Here is a 15,445-nt window from a genome sequence, read left to right on the forward strand (position 1 = left end):
AAGAAGAGAGAAGGGAAAAGGAAAGGAGCATGTGGCCAGAGTACAGTATCTACTTGCATGAAAATGTCCTTATAAAACACACTATTCTACAGAATGGATACATGCCAATAAAAAGAAAGTCTTTGTTCTTGTTTGGGGGTTGTGTTTCTAGCTTCAGTTTTGCAACCATTCCATGCCAAATTCAATCTGCAGAGGAGAAAAGACTCTAAAGTTCTGAATATCTACCCTCAGAATAATAAAATAATATCTCCATTGCACTGACCAAAGTATGCTTTGGCATTTAGCCTTGCCCCTTGACACTCTGTAGATGACACAGATGAGTAGCTTAGAATGCCTAAGGAAGGAAGGCAAAGGGAGGGGAATGGAGAGAGAAGACCATGGAATTCTGTGAAGCAAATGAAAGAGGGTACTGATGTCTGTCTTGTGGGTTCATGAGGGAAAAACCCCCATCCATGTAGCTATCTATCCATCCATTATACATCCCTCTACCTATAAGATGTGTTTCATATGTAATGTAGAATAATGCATGGACATATATCTTTTATGTACAGTATTTGTAATAATATAGACATGAATACCTAGCAAAAACATTCATTAAACAAATGGTAGTCCTTACATTTTATCATTATTACCAAGATGGCAGTGAACATGTACAAATGATCATGTCCTTAGAGATAGATTTGTGTATATTCCACGTTGCTAGTTAATGTCGGCTTTCCCTCTGCTCTCCTCATCTTTCCTCATTGTAGTTAATCTTCAGCTGAGAACACATAATCTACCTCTCATATCCTCTAACTCTGGAAGCCAACTATTATGGCTTATACAGCAGCCTCTGGGACCATTCCCATGTGAAACAATTTTTTACTTGGGGTATCCGATCTGAGCTGCTATTATTACATTTTTCAGTCAAGACAGATAGCTAGCTCTTCCCCTCCTTTCAGTTTGGGGTTTTGGTGACTGAGATGCAATCAGACCCAGAGAGAGTCCTTAGTCCATCAAACTGTCAACAATGCCTCCACAAGAGCAGCAAACAGACAAAATATTACGCCAATAACAGTATGTAAAAAGAAGGGAACTCTTTATTGGTAACATCTGGCGTGTTTTGTCAGAACATTCTAGCCATGTGGCCAGGCAAGTTTTTACTCTGATAAATGAGAACCAACGTAACTGTGGGTACACACGGGGGCTCCCCAATCCCCACAAGAATCATTCCAGCCTGCCATCCAGTAGCTTTCTTCAAGAATTTTGTCTTTCTTTTATAATTTCAACCCCATGTCTTTCCAGGTTGGGAGCTGCCTACCTCCCAACAAAACCTACCTTCTGACAGAAATCCCAAGTTTGGACAGTGAGATCAGGACTCTACTTCTCCTTTATAAGCACAGCTCTGCCTAATGTCCATGCCTATTCTACCTAACCCTCCAGCCAAACTTGCACAGACTTTGGGACTGGGACTTCCTCCTTCCACATCCTCTTCCTGGAGATTCAGCCTCAGTAATGGATACAGTTTAGCGAGTCTCTATTTTCTCTGCTATCGTCGGCTGAGAATCATAGATTTACTTGATGTTTTCAAAGGATTCATTTTGATGATTAGCGGAAGGTTCCACTGTAGGGAGACAGGGTGAAAGCAACGAGGTGTATGTGTCTGCTGCTTTAAAACAGCAGAGAGACAAAGGGGGAAAGAAATGACCAGAGTCAGGGTGCACTTTGAAGAAACAATGAAGATACAATTGAATTCTGAATTGGTTAATGAGCTAAAGAATATAAAATAATTATGAATATGAGATAATTTAAGGATGGGGACTGGAGTTTTTAATTCATGGGAAAATATAGAAATGGAACCTAGGAGGATAATTCAGTTGAATAAGATCTGAGTTTGAATCTCCCAGCAGTCATGTAAAAAGCCCAGCATGACTTCATATGCCTGTCACCCAGCACTGGGGAGTGAAGTAAGGCAGATCCCTAGAGCTCACTAGTCAGCTAGCCTAGCTGAAATGCTGAGTCTCTGATTCAGTGAGAAACTCCATCTCCAGACAGTACAGCAAAGTACAACTGGGAAAGACATCTGACATCCTGCTCTGGCCTCTCCATGCATGCCCATCGGCAAGTGCATTTGGATACCCCCATGGATATACAACAAAAACAACACACACCAGCTACCAAATGAAGATGAGAAAATGTTATTTATCAGAATGGGGGGAATAGAGGGGAATCAAGTGGAAAGGGATAGGAAGAACTGAGGCCAAAGGTTAAGATCCTTACAACACCTGAGATAGCATGATAATGGCCAGATAGCTAGACTCAGCAAAGCTCAGGATTACACTTAGAGTCAAGTGGTTTCTAGCACATGAAACATGAGGCAGGAGGCTGTCACATGACAAGTGAAAAAGGACATAGGAGAGAAGGTCTGACCAGTGTGCAGTGGACTACTCTAGAGTTTAAAGACTGGTAAGAGTGAACCAGTGAAGGGGGCATAACGATCTCCAGCAAATCTGCAAGCACGCCAGAAAGTGAGGTGTGTGGCACTCAGAATCCCAAACGGAACAAGGGCGGTGACCGACCATGTCAAATGCTGTCCTGGGAAGGACAGAAGAAGTCCTAAGATTGGCATTGAACTACAAGGAGTGGGGTTCTGGGTGTGTTTCTCGGAGGTGCTTTAGTAAAGAAGAGTGGGCAAAAGCTTGATGGGAGCATGGGCTGTACTGATCACAGGGACAACAGTTCTAAGACTTTGTAGCATGGGTAACAGGAGAGTTTGACTAGAGAAAGATTGAAGGTCAAGAGGATATGTTAACACCCTATCTCTTTTGGGTATGGGTAGAGTAGGCTAAACAATGCTTGCATGTGACTGGATATGAACTATAAATTGGGGTGCTGGAGCAGAGGAAGAGACCATTGATGGAGATGCTATGGCTCTATTCTTTCATTCATTAAATAGTGTGTGCTATAGTCTTGATAATTTTGCACAAAAGTGCAATGAAATATGACTATATGATTTTCTACCTCCTACTTCCCCTTTTAACTCTTCCCTTATTCTTCCTCTTGCTAAAATGTCTTTGTAGGGGTGTTGTGGTTTGTCCTGAAGTTATCTGTATTTTGATGCTAATTCCACTGCCCCAAGGACAGCTACCTAGTCAAGTACTCAGGAATCAGGTGACTTTACCAGAACCTTCTCCCCATTGATTTTGTAAAGTACAGGTGGGGGGCAGGTACAGGATAGAAGGAGGCCTGTCATTGGAGGAGAAGCAAGGATGGGCGGGAGAGAAGTTTGAAGGAAGAAGAAGAGACTAGAACAGAGAGACAGGAGACAGGAGGAGAGAGGGGAAAAGCCATGGCAAGTGATGTTAAGATTCTGGGGGTTGGGGATTTGGCTCAGTGGTAGAGCGCTTGCCTAGCAACCGCAAGGCCCTGGGTTCGGTCCCCAGCTCCAAAAAAAAAAAAAGATTCTGCTCTGTGTATTTACAGGTTGTTATCAATGTTCCTAAGGGATGGATGGTACCGGGCTTTGTATGTTTAAGTGGGCAATTATATCTTACCAATTGGGTCAAAGATTATTGTGTTGTGTGTTCTTTTATGTGAGAGTTTGAGTGTAGGAAAGTGTGCGGCTGGGCTGTGTTTCCGCCAAGATATCTAGCAGATATCTTGGGACACCGCGGCGCGGACCTAGCGGGGTAAAAGACACCGATACTTTTTTATTTTTATATTTTTACAACAACATAGGGGTATAAGGAATGTTTATTCATTCTCCTACAGTCCCGCTGGCCAACTAAGCTATGATTTCATCAAAGTGTGCTCTGGAGAGCCTAGGTGAAGAGTTAGAAAATGTGGGTACTCCTCCCTCAGTCAGTCATACCAGAAAAGCCTCATGCAACATAGATGAGGGCTTCCCTGTAGCCACCTAACTAGAGCTCTTCTCTAATCCTTCCAGGTTTCTATATACTTCAGCAACTCCGAAAACCATGTGAAGAGCTGCCAGGTGGTAGGGAGCAGCTGGCTACTCAGGAAAATATATTGTACCCCACTTGGCTCTTCTATGAAAAGGACGTAGTATAAACCATCGACAAGCACAGCTGGGATAATCTTTTGCAAGAGGGCGTAGCTGAGTGCTCTAAGACAATTGCTTAACTCAGAGGACCGTCACTCATAACCTGCCCCGGCATATCTCCACCCTATTCCCTGGGTTGTTGTTGTTGCTGCTGCTGCTGCTACTATTGTTGTTGTTGTTGTTGTTGTTGTTGTTGTTGTTGTTGTTGTTTTGCTTTGATTACTCACGAAATCTGCTGTCCACATGTGCATGATATGGGTCCATTCCTTGGAACATGAGCATCCTACCGGGGGCCACATCTTCCAAAATAGAGTGATTCCCATCCTAACTGTCAACTCAAAGTATCAAGTGCCATTAGCTCCTCAGTAAGGAATTGGCCTAGAGATCATCTACCCTGTCTATGCTGGAATTTTGGCTGCCTTGATATTGTGTAGGCCTTGTGACAGAAGCCACAGCTGCTGTGAGTTCATGAGTGCAACTGCCTTGTCTTGTCCATGAGACAGCGTGTCCCAGTATTCCTTCCTCCACATCCTCTGGTCTGACATTCTTTCCACTTCTCCCAAGATGCAGTCTGAGCTTGCTGGCTGTAGAGCTCTGTGTCATGGCGGCAGTATTGATATAGATGGGTGTCCAGTTTACACCAGAGCATTGAGTCTCCTAGCCTTAGCACGGTGACCACTTGTGCCTATCTCCATTGACTGTGACCCGTCCTAAAATGGAGCTTTGCTAAGCAAGGTTGAGAGTAACCTGGGTCTACGCATATTAACATAAATGTTTAGAAGACAATTTGATAGTATGACCATTTTGCAAAGTAGCAGTTCATTTTTATAATCCAAAAATGTTTAAGTGAGCATTTCCGGTGTTTAAAATAAGAAAATGTTAGAAACAGAAATTTATAAAATATATCCATTCTCCCCACAAAAAATGACTGTGAATTAGATGTGTCCCAAGTATTATAAATGGAAACAGTATGTGATAACCTTCATGAAAGAGACACTATCAAATGCAATAAGAGTTTTAAGGGGAAGAAAAAAAAAAAAAAAAACAGAGCCAAGCTTAATTTCTTAAAGGGAGCACATGTGTTAGTATATGAGGATTTCCCAGACGATGTCGTGGTATGACATGAGGGACATATGGCTGCCCTCCCTGGCATTCATGTAGCCTCATTACATGTGCCACTTCTTGTTTGATTTTTTATTTTACATTGATTTGGGTCAAGAATGACAAACTTATTCAAGAAAAATCTGAGATTAGCATTGTTATGTGAGGCATCCATTATTCACTAACCAAATCGTAAGATCAAGATTATATACAGAACCCAAAGTCACAGACAGGGATGAGGTTAGACCACAGAATATGGGGTAGAGGTACTTCCTGAACTCACGCATTCATCAAAGTACAGCCTTAGCAGCAGACATGGCAGACCAGTTAGACCTAGCAAGAAAAAGACTACAAGACATTGCGATGTTCCTTGACCTCCTGATTCTCCTCAGCCAGGTACTGATAGAAGAGACTCAGAGCAGGCAAGGGTGTCTGCTCGCCACACCCTCTTCTGTTCATAGGTGTGGCCTTGCCAGCTCACCTAAGCATTCAACTTAGCTTGTATCTCCTCACTGCCCCCCACGCCACACAGATGCATCAGGTGCCTTATAGCTGGCAATTATTTGGTCTGAGTCCCAAGGAGAACCCCTAATAAGTCAGAAGAAAGCTTCACCCATTTCAGATTACCATTTCTAGAACCGATGGTTCATTTAAAAATGATATGAAGGTGTGGTCCTTGCCCAGTGAGCACGACTTCATCAGCTGAACTACAAAGAAGGGACTCCTTTGTGCGGATTATCTTTCAGATAGAAAGCAGCCACTACAGAACAAATAGAAATTAGTGTGTGTGTGTTACAATGCATACATTAATCTATCTGATCTCGTTTCCTGGGTATGTTTTTCTGTATGAGAGGTGCTTGTACCTCAAGGTTCTTGAGTACCAGCCCATTCTGACTAGCTAGCCAAGGTGAAGCTAATTGACTCCCTATTAGACACCTGATTAGGGTTGTCAGCTGGATGGGAATTAGACTCACCATGGAAACATACTTCTGAATGTGTCTTTGAGGGTGACTCCAGAAACACTGAACTACAGAGAGATCAGCCATAAACATGGGTGACGTCATCTCATGGGTTGCCCTGCCTCTGCTCTGTGACTAAAGTTGCAGCATAAACAGCTGCCTCATGCTCCTGCCTCAATAACTGTTCCCCTGAACCTTAAATCCAAATAAGCCCCTCCTTTCTTAAGGTGCTTTTGCCATAACCACAGGAAAAGTAACTGACACCCCATCAACCTGTAAAGACTGTCCCTCAACTCCTAAAGACTGCCCCATCAACCTCTAAAGACTGCCCCTCACTCTTCTCATCTCCAGCCCCCATAGAGAACACTGACCTTTTCGGCTCTGGGTCCCACCTCCCAGATTATCAACAGTAATCATAAATGATGTCTGTTACCCTCACTATTTAGACCTCCTGTGAGATGGGCAGAGCCAGAATTACTATTGTACAAATAAGAAAACTAAGCTCAGTCATTGCTAAATTGCCCATAAAACTTGCCACAGATAATGATAGAAGTCTGACTGGATCCTAGCTCTCCTCTGTGTTCTGTGTGTTCTCTAGTACCCTGTGTTCCCCCTACAGAGTGCTGATGAGAGGACAGCTGTCTAAAGATACATTATAAACGTCTAAAAATACCTCCCAAAGCCACTGGGGTAGCTCCTACTTCTAGCCTCAGAATTTGTGAAGCTGAGGCAGGAGGATTGTCATGAGTTTGAGGTAACATGTGCTATTGAGGGTCAGGTGATCAAGAGCTACAGACTCCAATCTTTTCTCAAAAAAAAGTCCTCCACATGTTAATTTTCTATAACTGCCCCCTTGTGATCTCTGCCAGTCTACCACCACAGAGTAATGCTTTTGGATAAACATAGCTCTTTCCCAGGCATCCAGTTTAAGCTCTAAATATACTGGGATATGGTTGTCACCTCTGAGGACCCTGCAATAAATGTAACTTACTTAAACTCTGAAACCTTAAACACTCAGCTTATTCATATAAAGCTATTTAATATCTGTGTGAATAAGTGCAGTTGCATTTAGTTGCACACACATGCACATGTATGCATGCATATGCATTTGGAGGCCATAAGACAGCCTCAGCTGTCCTTTCTCAAGTGCTATCTACTTTTATGGTGGGGAGGGATAATCTCCCCATAGGTGTGGGAAATATGTGTCTTGTCTACCTTTATCCCCCTGGCAATAAGATCTCACAGCTAAGCAATTATGCCCTGGTCTTTTTCAACCTGTGTTCTGGTGAACCAAAGTCAGGCCCTTGTGCTTTCAAGGCAAGCACTTTCCCAACTTTATATATTATACAGACCAGATCCTGTTCTGTGTAATGGGAGTGTTAGACACATAACAGAGTTATTTAAAGAATTTTAATAATTTATCTAAAGTACTGAATGCATACACACACATACATGATCCATAAGTCACACAATTTTTAAAATATACAGTTAAACATGGTATGGGAGGCTGAGAGTTCATATTGGATTGTCCTGCCATTCAATAACTCTGTAGGTAGAAAATATAGCTGACCTCCTCATTAGTTTTCATATTTATGAAACAGTGTCATTATATTATCAACACTATCCTCACAAACACCAAAAGGCATTAATAAGTTGTTCCCAACGCAAGAATTAAAAAACAAAAAACACAACTAGGTGACACTAGGTGATAGCCTCAATCATTATCATCACTTCTGCCACAGGATGAGCTCCAGGTGTCCACCTGTCCAGTATCTCTTGATCCTTCTAAACGGCGACATCATGTGCTGATGGGACTTCTTCCCGATAGAGTGGACCAAGACAACTGGGAAAGGAGAGCACTGAAGATGGAAAGAGGCAGGGTGCAGGGACATCCAAGAGGTCACAGAAACCAATTCTGTCGCTTCCACAATGTGGTACCCGGATGAGACCCTCCCAACTAGGAGGTCCACTCCTGGAAAGGTGGCTATGCTCTGTGTCCTCCTCAAGGCACTACACAAGCCTCCTTTGCCTCACCAAGAAGCAAGATCTCCCCTTGCTCCTGGACACTCACATCTATCATGAACCACTCACTCTCTTCCCACCAGTTACTGACACTCATTTTCCTGTTCCCTGTGTGTGCAAATGCAACATGGCCTTTCTGACAAGTGGAAAGAGAAGAGGAGTGTGCAGGTGTACCCTTGTGCAAAGCGCTAGAACTCCCAGTACTGCGTATCACTGCACATAATGACTTGAGAGGAAAACAGAAAGACAGACAGATGGACAGACAGACGGATGGATCATCTCAGGCAGAGGCAACAGAGAAGCAGCACCCATATATAACCCCACCCCTTTCAACCTAGAAAAGGTACCTTTCATGTCCAGAGAGCAGAGAGATCAGCCCCTGAACAAGGGAGGTCACTGTTGAAAATGGGCTTCAGGACCAAATTATGTCCCTCATGACATTGGTTTGCAGTGCAGAACCAATTTGAAAATGTGGCATGATCAGCAGTTTCGCCCCAGGAGAGTCCAGGACCAGTGGAAAGGGGTGTCATAAATCAAGGCTCAGTTGTCCTGAGTGGGAACCCCCGGCTGGACTAGTCCAGGCAGCTGTGAGGCAGGATTGAGATGCATTGGCTGAGCTGTGACGGTGACCCCCAGACTGAAATAATTGGGGCTGGGGGAGGTGCACCATGGGTCAGACTAAGGGGTAGAGGAAGAAGACATGGCGGGGAAGAGGAGGAAGAGCTTTCAAATGACCTGCCTAGACAGAGACAGGCTTTGGTCCGAGTCATTATCTGCCATGTTCAGAAACACTGCATTCACTTTTAAAGGACACACACATGCACGAGTCACACAAACACCCACAGGCACAATAGGAAGAAAAACCCTCCAGAGAGAAAACCGAAGTAGTACTACTCTACAGCAAAAACAATAGATCCCAGAGGGAAAGGCGATTGAAACTTAAGAACTTCATTTCAAGGTAGACACTGCCCTCTAGAGGCGTGAAGTCCACATGCAGGTGAAGTCAAACAAAAGAAGTTTAAGCGGAGGTGACCCCCGGCTTTGGATGGCCTGGAAGGGGGAGGATCCCATTCATTTCCTCTTCAGACTGAGTATCCATCCAGACAGGCTTACTCCAGTGACTGTGAGGAAGCCTTTAACTGAGCCCACTTGCCAATGGACTGCTATGTCATGCGAAGTTTCAGTTAGGAAAAAAAATATATATACATATATAACAATTCATACATATATAAATGTGTGTGTGTGTGTGTGTGTGTGTGTGTGAGAGAGAGAGAGAGAGAGAGAGAGAGAGAGAGAGAGAGAGAGAGAGACATCAGGATACTTTGTAGCATAAGAAATATTTTTGGAACCTATATTATGACATTCAGTCAATGTCCTCAATAAATCTAAATTCAAAAATAATCTCACAAGTACCAGACCAAAGGAGAAAAGGCTGATAGGAGACAAAGACAGAGTTCAGTGAGTTCCCACCATAAATCTCTCAAGGACCAGAGTCCACTCCAGTCTCCCTTTCCTAGTTACATTTGCCACACATCCCAGTCACTTCCTTACCAATATCTCCTTCACCCCTCCCTTTTCCACAGCGCTCCCCATTGGGGAAAAGAAATCCTAGTTTCAAGTAACTAGGTGTGACCTCCCACTGAAATCCACTGGCATCAGGTCCTATGCACAGTGATCTGAGCTTCCGTTGTGTCGTCACAGGTCATAGCTGACAATGACCTTCTCATTGAGCTGGTAAAAGGAGCCATGGACGTAGTCATGGAAGGTATCCAACAGAGAAGCATTATCTCCTTCCCTTTGATAGAGAAACAGCAGAGCCTGAAGCCACTGAGCTCTTCCTCCTGGGTCCACACTACATCCCAAATACCACCAGACAGAGTACCCGAGTCATTCTCACTTGGTCACCCATCTGTACTGTCACCATCAGCATCTGGGGAGTCCAAACTTCCCAGGCATTTAATGTTCCTTTCAATCCAGGTACTGTTGCCCCTTCTAGCTCAGTGCCTTCTGGAACATTCTAAGACAGGCCATCTACTTTGCCTCTCCAACCATACTAGTTATGTCTTCCCCCTTACTTCCTCCACTGGGGAGGCAACCTCACCCCTTTCTACTCTCCTCTGTAAAATTCAGTCTACCATCTCTCTCGGCCAGACTCCAGACTCCTCTTTGCTCAGGCCTCTCTAGCTATCCGCAGCCTTTGATATCTTGACCAGTTGGGACTCTGGAGCATTGAATCATCTCATTTTTTAAGTGCTGGGATTGAGCCCAGTGCATCTAGGAGCACACATGCTAAGAGAGTACGTTCTACCACTGCCCAGCCCTTCATGCCTTATTAATTTAGAATCTAAAACTGTATAAGGAATGATATACATCTCTATGCACGGTATTGGAGAGATGATGATTGGTGACATGAGGGAATAAATATAATGTGCATTTTGAGCCATTTTTGTTTTAAAAGTCAAATATACACATATACATGTGCACACATCTATACACACAGTTACAATGGACAGGGATGGTCAGGAGTTTCCACTTTTTAAGCATTCTGTGTTTATTTTTATCTTTTCCCCATTCTGTCCATACATACTTTTTGATTTTAGAAGAACAATGTTTTCCAAATAAATTAGCAAACATTCACTTGCCAAGCATTGATCTAATTGTTAGGAGGGCTCCAGGGTGGTCTTGGCTCTCTACAGAATTAATATCTGGGAGAAAACTGGATAGAAGAAGACTGAGACAGAAATAGACAAAGAGCTATAAACGTAGGAGTCAAATCCAAGGGAACTCGGAGGCACAGAACGTCAACTTTGTTGGAGGCTAAACAAAAGGAAAAAGTTCTTCTGGAGGACAGGGCAAAAGAAAACCACATTAGAGTGTTACCATGAAGGATGGGTGAGGTCCACTGAGAGGAAAGGAAAGCATCGAGCCTTCTTGGTGGAGGGGAAATGTGCAGGATAAGAGAGAGGCATCCCGTGTTGGCTTGTCTAGGGGAGGGCAAGAAATTCTTCATGTGTAAATAGGACATGTAGGTACACGGGAAAAAAGAAACGACTCTAAAAAAGAAGGCTTTAGAGCAGAGGTTCTTAGCCTTTCTAATGCTGTGACCCTTTAATACAGTTTTTCTTGTTGTGGCGACCCCCAACTATACATTTATTCCATTGCTACTTCATAACTGTAATTGTATTACTGATATGAATCCTAATGTAAATATCTGTGTTTTCTGATGGTCTTAGGTGACCCCTGTGAAGGGGTTGTCCAACACACCCTTAAAGGGGTCAAAACCCACAGGGTGAGAACCACTGCTCTAGAGTCCAGGAGTTGGGAGGAAACAACTGGGGAGAAGGGCCAGAACCTTAGCATGAAGGTTACTGTGACCAGAGATCAAGTGCCTTCCTGGGTCATTTCTCTACCTTATTTTTAAGAGAAGCTCTCTCGTTGGGGATTTAGCTCAGTGGTAGAGCGCTTGCCTAGGAAGCGCAAGTCCCTGGGTTCGGTCCCCAGCTCTCACTGAACCCGAAACTCAACATTTCTCTCGGCTCCCAGGATCCAGCTGTCTCTACCCACCACAGCTGGGCTACAGGCTGCTTAATACAACTGTGGAACATAGTTCCAGGGGCTCGGGCTTGCGCCATAACCACCTCCCCCAATTAGCTATCCCTCCAACCCAGAAATGTATTCTTTACACAAAAGAAAACAACAGACAGTGTGAAGTGTGTGTGTGTGTGTGTGTGTGTGTGTGTGTGTTTGTGTGTGTGTGTGTATGATATCATCGTTTATTTCCTGGTATCACTGTTGAATTATTGAGTCGTGTGAAATGTATTCTGATTTTAATGTTTCTATTGTGTCTGTCATAGACTCCAAGTGAGCAACAGAGGACATTAGAAACTTGTGCCCATTCAGAGCACTGGCAGAGATCTGAGCACATTTTTTTTTTATGAATGGGATTAGAAAAACTGTGTTGAGCTGGGATGTTGGTGTTGTGTGCAGCCTGGGCTAGTCTCTATTTCTTATGCTATTCTCTGTGTGACCGGTGGAGGAGGTCCCACAATATCTTGCCTTCCTCTTCTTACCAGCTCCAGTCCCCACGGGGATCCCCACCCCCCTCCCCCATTCCCGGAACATCTCAGCCCACAGTAGCAGCTATTGTGAATCTGCCGGAGAGATGGCGGCTTGGCCCAGGGAGCATCCACATGGTGCCCAATGATAACACCTCAAGCAGGAAAAGAGAAAAACGGTTTTCCACTTATGGCAGTGTGTACAAGCCGGCTGAGCTGCTTGGCACGGCCCCTGCAGCTGTGTATTCATCACGCTATGTGTAAGCCAAAAAAGGGGGGGGAGGGTTAAAACGATATAATCAATACAAGCTCGAATTTGGTTGACCCACTCAAATACTTGTGTCTCACTGCCTAACTGCTCTGTGAGGAGTGGGGAGCTGGGCTATAGACATAGGCCTCCCCCTCAAAAAAAGTTTAAACCCCCACTGTGCAGAAAAACAGGAACAGATTCTGCCACATACGGTGCTACTTGGCTGTGTTTCCCATCCGTTCAGGATGATTTCTGTGGCAAACCTTCCCAGTGGGTGGAAGGGAACCAGACTGCTACTCCCACTCTAGGGACCAGTGATGGGGCAAGTAGGCTCCAGGGTGGAGAGTGGATCTACTCCGTAGCCTTGGATTTAAATGAAAACTGGAATTCACGGTAATGATGTAGCCAGAGGAACATAGCCAGTGTCCCAGAGCGCTGGCCTCTCATCCGTGAGTCTATACAAACCGAGAGCTTATTCTAAGCCAACCAGACCTGTAAGCACTCTTTCCTACTTTTCCTGGGCCAGGTGCTTTTGGTAATTGTCATTCTCACAAGGGAAGGCCCAAGAAGAAAGCTACGGTCTGATTGTGTCGTCTTTGTGTGCCCTCGTTAAGGCACCAGGAGATAAATAATGAAAAGAAAACCTAAAGTTGGCCGAAACTCTGGCAGTCTGGCAACACTTGGATACTTTGTCTTAAAATTTGGAGTGAGGCTGAGTTAAATTAAGATACCTCAGTGGGTAGGAGGGCTTGTGGTGCAAACATGAAAAGCTGAGTTTTGATCTCACTAAAAAGCCAGGGGTGGCCATTGTCTATGACCACAGCATTTTACGGAGGATGTCTGGGATGTGGTGGCCAGTCGAGCTAGACAATAAAACAGAGAGAACACCCCACAGCCTGCTCTGGCCTCTGAATGTACATTCCCAGGCAACAGCATCTGCACACACAAGGTCACTCAACAGCGGGGCCCCCTTCTCCTCTGTTGTACTATCATACGGTCTTTTCTCCAGAAACTTCTTCACTTCTCTGGAAAACAGTCAATAGTTCAAACTGGAAAGGACTTTGGAGCCCATCACTGCCTGTCATTGACGGGCTTGCTGTGTTGACACCCAGAGAGTGGGGCTCTCTCTTGAAGGGGTACTGGGAGGAGAGGAAGGCTGGGTTGTAAAATGAATAATAAATAAATTTACTTAAAATAAAAAAAAGTTTGGGACTGGGAGAAAGTCACCTCGCTGGCGAGTGGCAGCATGAAGACGTGATTCTGAACCTGGCACTTCCTGTAACAGCAACCGCCCCACCCCCATTTTGCTGTTGTTTGAGGCCCTGGTGTCTTTCACTGCCCCTTAACAATAAGTCGCTAGCTCCAACTCTCAGGGGGAAAGTGTCTCAGATATTCATGTGTGGGGAACAGCTTTCTGTATCTTGAACACTATGGAATCATTTCGAGTGGATTTTTTGGAATGAATTATCAAATTTTGGTAAAATGATTCCTCTCCGGGTGTATCAATTATCAAATGGTACAGTTTGATCATAAATGTGCTCCCTGACTCCAAAACATCTCCCTACAAACGAATGTCCAAGCTGCTCTTTCTACGTTACCATGCCAAAGCTTATCAAAAAAATAGGTCATTGATTACATACCAGATCACTCAGCTCGTTAGGAACCCGGGAGGTTAACAATATTGAGCAGAAAGAAAAAAAGGGGGCAGGAGCCTGGTGGGAAACATGGGTCCCCAAAGCCTCCAGTTCCACCAAGTTTTACTCAGGAGTTAATTGTAAAGCAAACAAATCTCATCCTGTTCCAAGTGAGAAGCTAAGTGAGCAAAATTTACATGTAGGAAAGGAGGAAAGGGGGTCAGCCAGCGGGAGCCCCTCTCTCTGCCCTGAATCCCAGCTAAAGTGTTTGCTTTTTAAGTCCTGCACAGATTGGAGCCTGACGCACAGCAGGAGTGTTTGGTGTGGCCAGGAGCTCATCCCTTTAGGTCCTTGGAAGCTTGACATGACTGGGTGGAAAACGTTAAGCAGAGTGACAAGTGGGCCACAGAGATTCGCCAGAGTCTTCTGGAGGGAGCCCTGACTGAATTCTCAGTCTTTAAAGAGGCAAGGGAAGCAGCACAGCAAATATAGGCTCTGAACTTTTGAGTGATAAATGGGGTTCACTTACTTAGCAGGGCAGCCCCCAAAGATGAGGGCTCTCCCCCAAAGGATCCCGAACAGCAACCAAGTGAGAGAAAAAAAGAAATCACTCTATCCATTCACTCTTCCCAACTTTGTCTTGGACGATACCAGCAACCTTGAAAGGGAAAGAGTGACCTTCAAAGGTGACTGTGCTTTCTGAGAGTAAAAAACTTCAGATTAAAAATAAAATCCAATCCAAATGGGTCTCAACCACTAAGGCGATTATTCACGCAGTCACTCAGTGAAAATTCTTGAGTATCTGCTGCGTGTTGAGTAAAAATTGGGGATGTACTGGTGAACAAACTTAGAAACTTACGTTTGTTAGCTAGCGTGGGAGAGGGACCATATAAAATAAATATAAAACATAATATATGATATGTAAGTCTGAGAAGGCTGGAACAACAAACCTCAAAACTTTCATCAACTCGACAAGAATATGCCAAGTCCACTTCCCATGAGGCCCTTCTCCTCCACCCACAGCTTCTCTCTCTAGACGACCTTCAGATCATTGCTGACAACTGAGAGGGGACTGGAGAATACGATATTAAGAGCCCGACCCTGAATGCACTGAGTAGTCTCTGCTTCATCCTACTGAGCAAACAGCAAACACCTCTTAGCCTCTAGAGGGTGTGTGTGGGGTGGGAGGGTAGAAAGACAGGAAAATGCATGGATGTCAGTGGAGAACTAACAGCTATCGAGTGATTACGGAGACTGGAGCAGCAGGAATGTTAGAGCTTGGGCTTCCTCAAAGGGGAAAACACTATGGTGTGATTACCTTCTAGAAACCTCTCTATCTCAGCAATAGGGGGTAAGGGAGAGACCTTGAGCATCCTTCTTCG

Source organism: Rattus norvegicus, chromosome 13 (assembly GCF_021556685.1).
Source record: "Rattus norvegicus strain SHRSP/BbbUtx chromosome 13, alternate assembly SHRSP_T2T, whole genome shotgun sequence".
In the NCBI taxonomy this organism is placed as follows: Eukaryota; Metazoa; Chordata; class Mammalia; order Rodentia; family Muridae; genus Rattus; species Rattus norvegicus.